Source organism: Solanum pennellii, chromosome 10 (genome assembly GCF_001406875.1).
Source record: "Solanum pennellii chromosome 10, SPENNV200".
Taxonomy (NCBI): domain Eukaryota; kingdom Viridiplantae; phylum Streptophyta; class Magnoliopsida; order Solanales; family Solanaceae; genus Solanum; species Solanum pennellii.
Window position 1 is genome coordinate 41978504 of NC_028646.1, and position 10152 is coordinate 41988655.

Consider the following 10152-nt stretch of genomic DNA (forward strand, 5'->3'; position numbering starts at 1 on the left):
TCATGAATTGATAAAATGTATAGATCTTCCACTATATTGTTTCCATGTATGGTTATTGGAATTTTTCTACCTACACCCTCACATCGTAGTTGCTTTCATCTTTCTACCACCACCGAAAAGTTTCGCGTTGGTTCAGTCTTAAACTGAAGAGATCTTTCCATCCTCGCCCGAATAAAATTATGTGTACTAGAATTGTCCATAACCGCTTGTACTGGTGAATCATTAACATGACCAGTAAATTTGAGAATAGTTGATGAATTTCCTCTATATAAAGAATGATATAAAATATTTGACTATTCATGAGCCTCCAAACATTTTTATTCCTCAGCTAAGACATCATCCAACAGAAATTGATATGGCAATGTCACTTCAGCCTTAGATTCTTCATATAATAGTAGAAGATGGTGAAGTGACTTAAACTGGAGACCAGGAGAGTATTTTTCATCATATTAATAACCAAGAACATGTTTATCTGACTTTGTAACTCTGTAGGTGAAAGGCGTATCATGGGAGATCGATTTGATGTATTTCAAGAAACTCAACTTATATGATTCGAAATAGTGGGATTTGAGAATGTACAAAGATCAGCGAGAGTTCCCAGAAGCTGTGGAGTTTTACTAAATGAATGCTTAAAGGATCCCTTTTCATGTATGATTTTTTCCGTGTATAAATAGGATAAACTTATAACTTCATTTAATTTTGTAGGTTCACGAATTAAAATAATAATTTTAGTATAAGGTATCATATCATAAGTAAAAAAAAATGTGCTAATACCTAATCTTAAAAATGCATCATCAAATTAGAGCCGTTTTGAAAAAACTCTGCTATAAAGTAAATGTTGTGCTCGACCGATATTTAGCAAGTTGACCCTCTAGTACCTCTAGATTCCATATTTGAAATTGGACAAAAATTATTCATTAAAATGCACCTAATTAACCAATTGTTTATTTCAAAACAACCACCTTTACCATTCCAACGGATCACCATTCATGTAGAACTATGTTTTTATTAACGTATGATCCTCCGTGATTTCATAAAATTCAAAGTAGAGCTTTGCTTGGAATATTAATGATTTAGGATTTACTCAATGGAATTATCCTAATTAGTCGAAGAAGGTTTGTTATACAAAGTAGGAGGTGTATGTGTTTGTCCTGCATAAACTTTAGTCGTTTGAGGTGGTCAAGATGTTTCCACAATAGGAGAACTACTGTTAGAACCTAGCGCTATCACATAATCCACCACCTATTTTTTAACAATTTATAACAATTTGTTCTCATTTTTTCATAGAAAACCAGCCGACGGAATTGTTTTAGTGGAAATTTTTTTTGGTATAACTTGAGAAATCCTAGCTTAGTCAAGATTTGGTGTAAAACCAAGTCAATGAGGTCTAGGAAAATCTTTTAATAAATGAGAGATATAATTATAAATCTGATCTCATGAATAGATACCTAAGACGTTAAGTGTCAACAGGCAGTTTTTGTGTGTCATAGGTTCAAGGCGAGTTTTGAAATAGGATTTCAAACTTAAAATTTGACTCTTTGTTTCCGTGAAAACCTCTAGGTGGGATTATTCCTACCATGGTTTGGGAATTCAGGCGGTTTGGGGGTCGCCATAGCGGTCCAGGCGTGACATAAGCCAGAAATAAACAAAAAAAAAACTAATTATTCTGCAATTTTTATTGATAGCTAGGAGAGGAGACTAAGCAATTTCTTGATAGCTTTCCACTACTGTTGTTGGAAAAGTTAAGGATTTTACTCCCCTAATCTGTTTTTTGATTCGTAGAACTTATAATATTGATCATATATTCTAGGGGTAGGGTTCTGAACTTAATAGGATGGAAGAAAAAAGACCTAGTTGGAGGCTTGGATCATGAGTTGGGTTTTCGGTTATTTGGTTTGTTATAATTTGGGTAAAATTAGACCTTAACTGTTGATCCTTACGTTGTATTGAATTTTTTTTAGACCTAGAACAAGCATGAAGAATATGCAAAGGGAAGATTCCAGTGTCTTCGGAGGATTCAAGTTTTGCTTCGAGGTATATGATGGTTCGATTTCATGTTTGTGTAATGTATGTTAGTATTTGCTTCTTTGTAATGCATGTATGTATTAAACTTTTGAATTATTGATCATAAAATACTAATGAGTATAAATGAATGATTATATGTCATGAATCAACATTTGGTTGAATAATTATGAGAATTTCCATTGTCATTGTGGGTTTTTTTAGGATCGGCTGTTATATTTCAACACACTAACTTATATCGGGTGCCGCGTTCCAATACATATATGCTATTGGGTCTCACGTCTTGCACACTAACTTGGATCGGGTACCACATTCTAGTATACTTAAAGTTTGTATGTAGGGTTTAAAATAGGACCATAGACTTTTCATATGTTTGTATTGCTGAAATGTAAAATCGTACGTTTCTCCTAAATTGTTAATTAATATTATATATGTCAGGTACATCTGTGTTAATCTTGTTGTAACTGCTTATATGTGTTACACTTGCAGGAATAGCCTGGTACACCATCTATACATTGTGGTTGTGTACTAACACTTCACTTGCTCTTTCTTTGTTGAGTACAAGGCATCTTCAGGGGACTATTGATAGACATCATCTAGGAGATAAGTGGTCAAATAGGATACATGGGTGAGCAATTTTTTTAATGATGTCATGGGTCCTTTATGAATTAGTTCACTCTTTTTGGACTCAAACTTTCTAGTTATACTTACTCGTATGTTCAGTTGAGTGTACCCATTATGTTTAGACTTGTTGAAATTTAGATATTTAGGTACATTTATTTCAATTTCAAGGGAAGATTTTGCAATGTTTTGGATGGTTGTTTGTTAAATTCCTGGAGTTCATGGGAACTCTTTATTTTGTTTCTACATTTAAACATGCTTTTGTATCTTTAAGTGTGTAGCTTGTTGTTAAATTTCTTAGTTGTAGTAATGGATCTCCCACCAAAGGAATATTGTCTGATTTAATTATGGCGGTGTGGGTCGTGACAAAGTTTGTATTAGAGCCCTAGATTCGTTCATCTCGTTTTACCAAAATGAGTCTAGTAGACTATTTTGGAAAGTTAAAGAGAAGTCTCTACTTTTCTTTGAGATGCTATAACACTTTAGGAAATCTCTACGTTTTTATCTTATCTCATTTAGTGCTATAATATGGTTACAATTGGTATTCGTGATCCAAATCGATATCTTATCTATATCACTTTTCTATCTAAAAATGGTAAACAATAACTTCAATGGTGTCAGATCCGTAGCTTCCACCAATGATCCAACGCAAGAGTGTGATACAAGCGGTTGTTGTCGAGGCAGGGGTACTAGAAGACCAAGGTTTACAGGCCGAAGAAGGTAGCACTTTCTAAGGGTGGGGTTCAGGTTGAGAATGCTCAAAAAAATAAGGTCCCTTATTGTCATAATGAAGACATTTGTGTGAGTGTCGTGTTTGAGAATAAAGAATATGTTGAAAAAGAGAAATAGGTGCATGCTGAGACTACAAGTATTCCTCCCTTATGCGAGAATTAGCTCAAAAGATTGTTTTTTTCTGAAAAGGAGTGGTTGGCCCTGAAATTCTTTCCACAGTCCAAGCAACTCAAACCCCAAACAATCCCTTATTTTTATTATTGTCCCCAGGGTGAGAGGATTTATAGGTACTGATGTCTTTTTCCATCCTTTGTTGGGTCCTGTGATCAGTGTTTATGACCACAAAATGTTTTGCAAGTTCAAAAATTGAATCCTTCTGTATTCTATAGTGTTGAGAAGGAGGCTGCCGATGAGTCAATCTTAGATTGTTATAAAAGGTTGCATAAATTGTATTGTCCATCACCATGGACTAGAGTTTGTGAATTTTCATCTTTAAGGTGAGGCTAAGAAGTTCTCAAGAGCATATGTGGAATACAGATCATCATCTTTACCTCCACTCACTTGGATCATGTTTTATGTTCTGTTCTTGGAGAAGGTGGTGCCCAAACATTATGTGATCGCAAGAAAAATGAGTTCATGGTTTTGGAGTAGGGTGGTATGAGTGCAGCTATATATCAGGATTAGTTTCATGGCTTGTCTAGATATGCTACAAAATAGGTAACTAGTGAGGAGGAGAGGATTCTTCTATTTCTCAATGGAATGAACTCCAACATCAGGTATTGTATATTCACATGAATCCTGCAGGGAAAAGCTATAATGTGATAACAAACTTTGTAAAGAATGTGGAAGGAGTTAGATCTGTATGTTGGCTAAGTCTTTGCTTATGAAATCTAAGAGCACAAACAACTTTAAGGGTTCCGATTCCAGAGGTTTAGGGAGGTCAAAATTTGCAGCCCGGCCAATTCAGTCCGCTATGCCTGCATCCATAGGTAACTACTCGGGAACTCCACCTCTGAATTTGATTTAGGATAGACAAGGATAAGAACCTTTGGCAGGCAGCAGGCCATATTTTGCTCGAACTACTTATAATTTTCTAAGGCTTGGGAATATGAAGATTGATTGTCCCCAACCTCGCATGTTGGATTCTGCGCGATAGCACATTAGAGCAGTCGTACCTAGGGGCAACAGTAATAATTATAGGGGGAATCCTAAAGGTGGGATACTAGGAAAGTAGTGATGTCGTAGAGGTCAAGGAAATGGTAACTCACGCAGAGGTATGGTGCACCCAGGTAGGTAAGTCTCCTATCAAGATTACATGACTTATTATTATGCCTTTCCATGCAAGAGAGAGGTAGAGACTTGTTACTTACTGATCACATGTACTAATTTTTTCTGTGATTGAATGGCTAATGTGTTATTTTATCATGGTTCTACTCATTATATTGTGTCTGTTAAGTTTGTCTTGGGATATGATATGATATGTGATGTACTTGATACACCCATCCATTTCTCTTCCCTATTTGGAGAGTTTTGAATAGTCACACATGTCTATCCTTATTGTAACTTGTTTATGGGGTTTCAGACTTGGGCTTATTTCCTTATTGTTAAATGAATTACTTTGTCTTTAATTTTAAAACTAAGTCTTTGACTCTAGAGATTTTATGTAAAGAAAATTTATAGTGGGAACCTAAGGCAGGTAAGGTCATATCCTCTATTCAGGAGAGGAAATTGGTGGGGCAGGTTCGTTTGGCATATTTGGATCACATTTAGGGTGTTGCGGTTGACTCTCCCTTTATTAAGTCAATTCTTATGGTACATAATTTAGAGAAGTGTTCCCTACTAATTTCCTTGTATGTCCCTGAAAAGGAATAATTTATACATTAATTTGAAACCTGGTACCCCCCAATATCTATCTCTCTATATCGCATAGTCCCAGTAGAGTTGAGTCAGCTCAAGACTCAAATTCAAGAACTTATTGATAAGGGTTTCATCTTTCTTAGTGCATCCTCATGTGGGTGATCATGTATTGTTTGTTAAGATAAAAATGATTGTAAGAGGATGTTCATAGATTACCGACAATTAAATAGGGACACAATTCAAAAGAAGTACCAATTGCCTTCAACAAATAATTTTTTTACCAGTTCCAAAGTGCATCAACTTTCTCTACAATTAATATAAGGTCTAGTTACCATCAGTTAAAGATCAGACTTCAAGATGTAAATAGGACGACTTTTAGGACACTCTATTGGCACTTTGAGTTTTTAGTAATGTCACTTGGGTTGACGAATATGCATGCAACTTTAGGGTATTTGATGAATTGTGTGTTCAAACCATTTCATAAATCATTTGTTATATTATTAATTGAGGACTATTATAGACCCATAAAATGACTTAAGTTAAGCTAGTTCCTAACATGGTTGTTGTGATGGTCTAAGGGAGTTTAGGTGCTTTGAAAGTCAAACGTTAAGGGACGACAAAGACGTTCGACGACTAAGTCACCTATGTGCTTTATATGTGGTTTTATGTGTTTATGTGTGATTCATTAGTTTATAAGGTCCTTAAATGAGTTATTATGGTGTATATGGGCAGTATGTCAAGTTTCGTGAAGTTTGGAGGTCAAACGTCCGAGAACGTCCATGAAGTTCAAAAGGTTTACCTTGCAACGACCTTGCATGTATATGTATGTTTCATCGAGTTTTACATGTTCATTTTGGATAAAACTCATGTAGTAGAGTCTAAACTCGGATGCGAGCATATTTGGGTTGGAAATGTCGGAGTACAAATCCATGTAGGACCCACAAGGGGCCCTAGAGGACGACCCCAACATAAGACTTGAAGTTGCATGGTAGCATGCATGCAGTGCCAAACGTCAGGCAATCAATGGAACAATGTCTCATCAATTTGGGGCGTCCAAGGAGCCTTCAACTATTCAGGTTGAGAGGATGACATATCAAACCATGAGACCCCATCGACGGGGCGTGGGTGAGACCACGAACCCTCGATGCTGCGTGTCGATGGTGTTGTGGCTTGCCTGTCAGCTTTTATGTTAAGGACCTGGGCTTTTGGGAAATTCACTCCAAGTATTATAAGATAAGAGGACGGTTGTTTTGAGTTTTTATGGGTATTTTAAATGTATATAAATCATTAAACTCTCATTATAACCATATAACCTCAATCAAAAGACATTCCCTCCCAAAGTTTCCTCAAAAACCTCCATGAGAGTTCAAAGTGAAGATGGAGCTTGAATATTCTTTTTCAATGTAGTTTATTCTTTAATTGTCATTGGGTTCTTTTAATAAGGTATGAGAGTTCTTCATCTAAGGCTTTCTATCACCTTAGAGCAAATTTCAACGAGGATTTTCAAAGATTTCAAAAAGATGAAAAGTTCAATTTCTACTCTTAGTGTTGTGTTCTTCCATGAAAGGTATTCAAACGTTAATATATGATGTAATGTATGTATATTTAATGATTTCTAATGAAATTATCCATGAAACCTTAACCTTCACAAATCTGTCAATTTCACTAAAATATAGGTTATGTGATCATGTTTTGATATTGATGAATTCATGTGTAGATTTTTATGGGCTTTTGGTGTATGTATAGATTATGATTGATTAGTTTATCGTATTTTCCAATTTTATCAATTGAGTATTTAGTAATATTATATCTATTGAATATTAAGCTTGTTGAATTGATATTGACTTCAGAATTATGAATTCTAATGTAGTTTTACATAGGCTTTTGATTTATGTAATGCTTATAGTAAATTGGTATCTAGGTTGCATTAGATTGATGAATATGTAGTAAATTGACATACTTTCATGAATATTGTTATAATTATCATTAAATTTTTTGTTATGGAACTGGATTAAGGTATTGAGAAGGGAATGGTGATGAGCCGCCCTATTTTCTTTTATTTAATATTAATTAGAATTCAATTATCTTGCAATTGGTATGGTCCACTTATGGTGGCCGTGCTATGTGAATTTATGTGGCCTTGTCGGTCTAACTTTATGCAATACAATGATCATAGCCTTGTCATTCCTACTTGAAGTATTATGATTATTTGTATACTTCATTTATGTGAAGTGTGAGCATATCTATCTATCTTTGAAGTAATGTGAAAGTATAAGTTGTTTCTTTGTATGTTAGGAAATTATGTAGACTATGAGTATATGCTTCTATAGTAGTCTTAGGTTTGATGCATGGTTTTTCCTACTTTACTATATGAGTCTATAATGGTTATATTGATGATGATATAGTAATGTTTAGGATGACTTAAAGATGATAATAGTTATTCCTAAGTTGTTTAAAGAATGACATATATTATGAGTTAAAGTGAAGTATATGGTGTCTTCTCTTTGTTGATTTGTGTCCCTTGCTTGATGTATGTATGAAAGTTAATAAGGTTATGTCTTGACTTAGGATGCTAAAGTCTCTTAGAATTGAATGTATGAATGACATGTTACCTTAAATGAAGTCAAGAGGGTCTTTTATGTGCAACATTGTACCTAGTGGTAAGGTTATGAAAGTTGAAGTCGTAATACGCAATGGTATCCTTCAAAGTAAAGGAATGATAAACTAAAGGTTAATTGGCTCGAACGACATCATATTAATCCTTAGAAAAGTCATGATGATCCTCTTGCCGCCATTGTGAGGTAGCCCTTTTGGACCTTTCATTGGTAGGGCAAATGTGATTGGGTTATGAACTTGATATGGAGCCCTTTTATATGAACATTAATGTTAATTACTCTATGAGAACAAAGCTAGCACCGAGTGATTATAGTAAGGGGAGTAGTTCTACTAAAAGGATCAGACTAGATTATAAAGCATGCCCTTCATATTCCTTAACCATTTGCCTACATGGAATGGGTCCAAGTTCTACCATTGGCAAGTAGAACACCCTCATCGTAGTACGTCATAATTCCGGATTCCATGATTTTCTACAATGGTCTATGTAGTTTATTTCTTATTCTAATCATATTAGATACCTACTAGCATTAGAGCATATCTATGAGGATCAGGTGGTGGTATGGGACGCTATCTAGACATTGCACAATAGGCTTTGAAGGTGTTAGTGAGAGTCTCTAGGTATTTTTCAAGACTATTACTTGAATTTCCTTTATGTATTGAATGTATCTTAAATGAACTAATGAATGTAATTACTTAAGTTAAAAAAGTATGTTAAATGAATAAGTACTCATCTACAGTAGTTAAGGGTTGTCTAGTTAAGGTGTGAAGAGGGCATAGGAATGGTAACTTATTATCTTACCTAGATAAGTCATAAGAATGACTCTAGTTAGGGAAAATGTGTGTTTATGTGGACATGATCCAAACTTAGGTTTTCTTAAGGATTAGTTAGGTAATCTTGCTGAGGTCAATCATGGACGTTATCTTCTCTATTTACTTAAGTAAGTCTTTTGATAGGCTATGGAAGGAGAAGGTCATATTATATATGTGTTTATATTATAAGTGAGAATGATTCTATCTTAGGTAATCTATAGGATTTCTTATGAGTGTGTGCAAGGTATTGTGTGGGTGGTCTTTTCAGAACTCACTCAAGTGAACCTTAAAATCCCCTTTGATAGGAGAATCTCATGTTCATGTGATTGATATATTTGTAAGTATGTGTGTGTCATTATAAGTGGTCTTAAGGATCACTTAGGTATGCCTAGAGAGGGTGTATGGGCGGTCTCTTTGGTTCACTTTAGTGAGTCTTAGGATAGATTTAAGTGAGGGAATGATGTGCTCAAAGTTGTGTAGAGTTAAGCTAAGAAACTTCACTATAAAGTGAAGTAAGTTCACCGTAACAGTGAAGTAAGTTCCCTGTAATGTTTTCCAAAAATGTGATAATTGCTTAAATGTTTTCTTATGTGTTTTCTATCTTATTAAATGTTGTTCTTATGATTGTAATATGTTTTATTAATCAAAATTCATGAAAAGCATGCTATTTACTTAATGTCCCTTTTTCATGGTTTTTGCATGGCTTCCATACATAGTACATCTATTGTGTTAATCCCTTCTTTTCCCTTTTGACTAAAGTGTAGGGAATTGGAATTGTTTATATGTCATGGAGGATGGTTAGGTTTCTAAGGCTAGGAGTAAAATATTGGTGAGTCATCATCGATTCGAGGACAATATCCACATGTCCCTTATGTCATAGTCTTTATTTTATTGTGTTGTATGGGATTAGTCGCGTTATTGTATTGTAACAACCCAAAAATAGCTATGCTAGGTAATGCCCAAATGTATCGAAATGCATATATTATACCGGGTCCACACAGCTTGATATGTGTGGAACAAGACCTCGAACCTATGCACCATCCAAGCCAACTAACTTGGTGCGTCAGTTGAGCTAGACAAGGTTGGGTCCATCCATGTAGGGCACCTGAATATTAAGATTCACCTGGATTAGTCTTAACCGGACTTGAATGGGTAATCTTATATGTGGAGGGTCAAGAGGTAAAATTCTCTTGGCCCCTTACACAAGAGACCCCAAAGATTCAGTCGAATTCCAATCCGAAAACAAGGAATGTTCCCCTTTGCATGTCCATGTCACTAGCTCCCATCGATTGTTATAGGTTGGGTATATTTTGCTGGTATATTTTAGGAATATAACGTGCTTTAATAATTATTATGTTCATGTTTGTGTGTTCGGAATTATGTGATGATAAACTTGTGCAATGTGTGTGTGTGGTCGTGTCTCTTGGTACGAATTGGAGAATGAAATGGTATGTTAAATCCTCGTGGTTTTGTATGAAACTACTACAATATATA

At 35.0% G+C, this 10152-nt stretch overlaps 1 long non-coding RNA gene across 1 annotated transcript in view; it reads left to right on the forward strand.

Moving 5' to 3' along the window:
- Positions 1-1129: 1129 nt before the first annotated feature.
- Positions 1130-10152, forward strand: part of LOC114074503 — an 11506-nt gene continuing 2483 nt past the window's right edge. The window contains exons 1-2 of the long non-coding RNA XR_003574933.1: positions 1130-2034; positions 2512-2650. This is a non-coding gene — a long non-coding RNA (uncharacterized LOC114074503). The remainder of the gene's footprint in view (positions 2035-2511; positions 2651-10152) is intronic.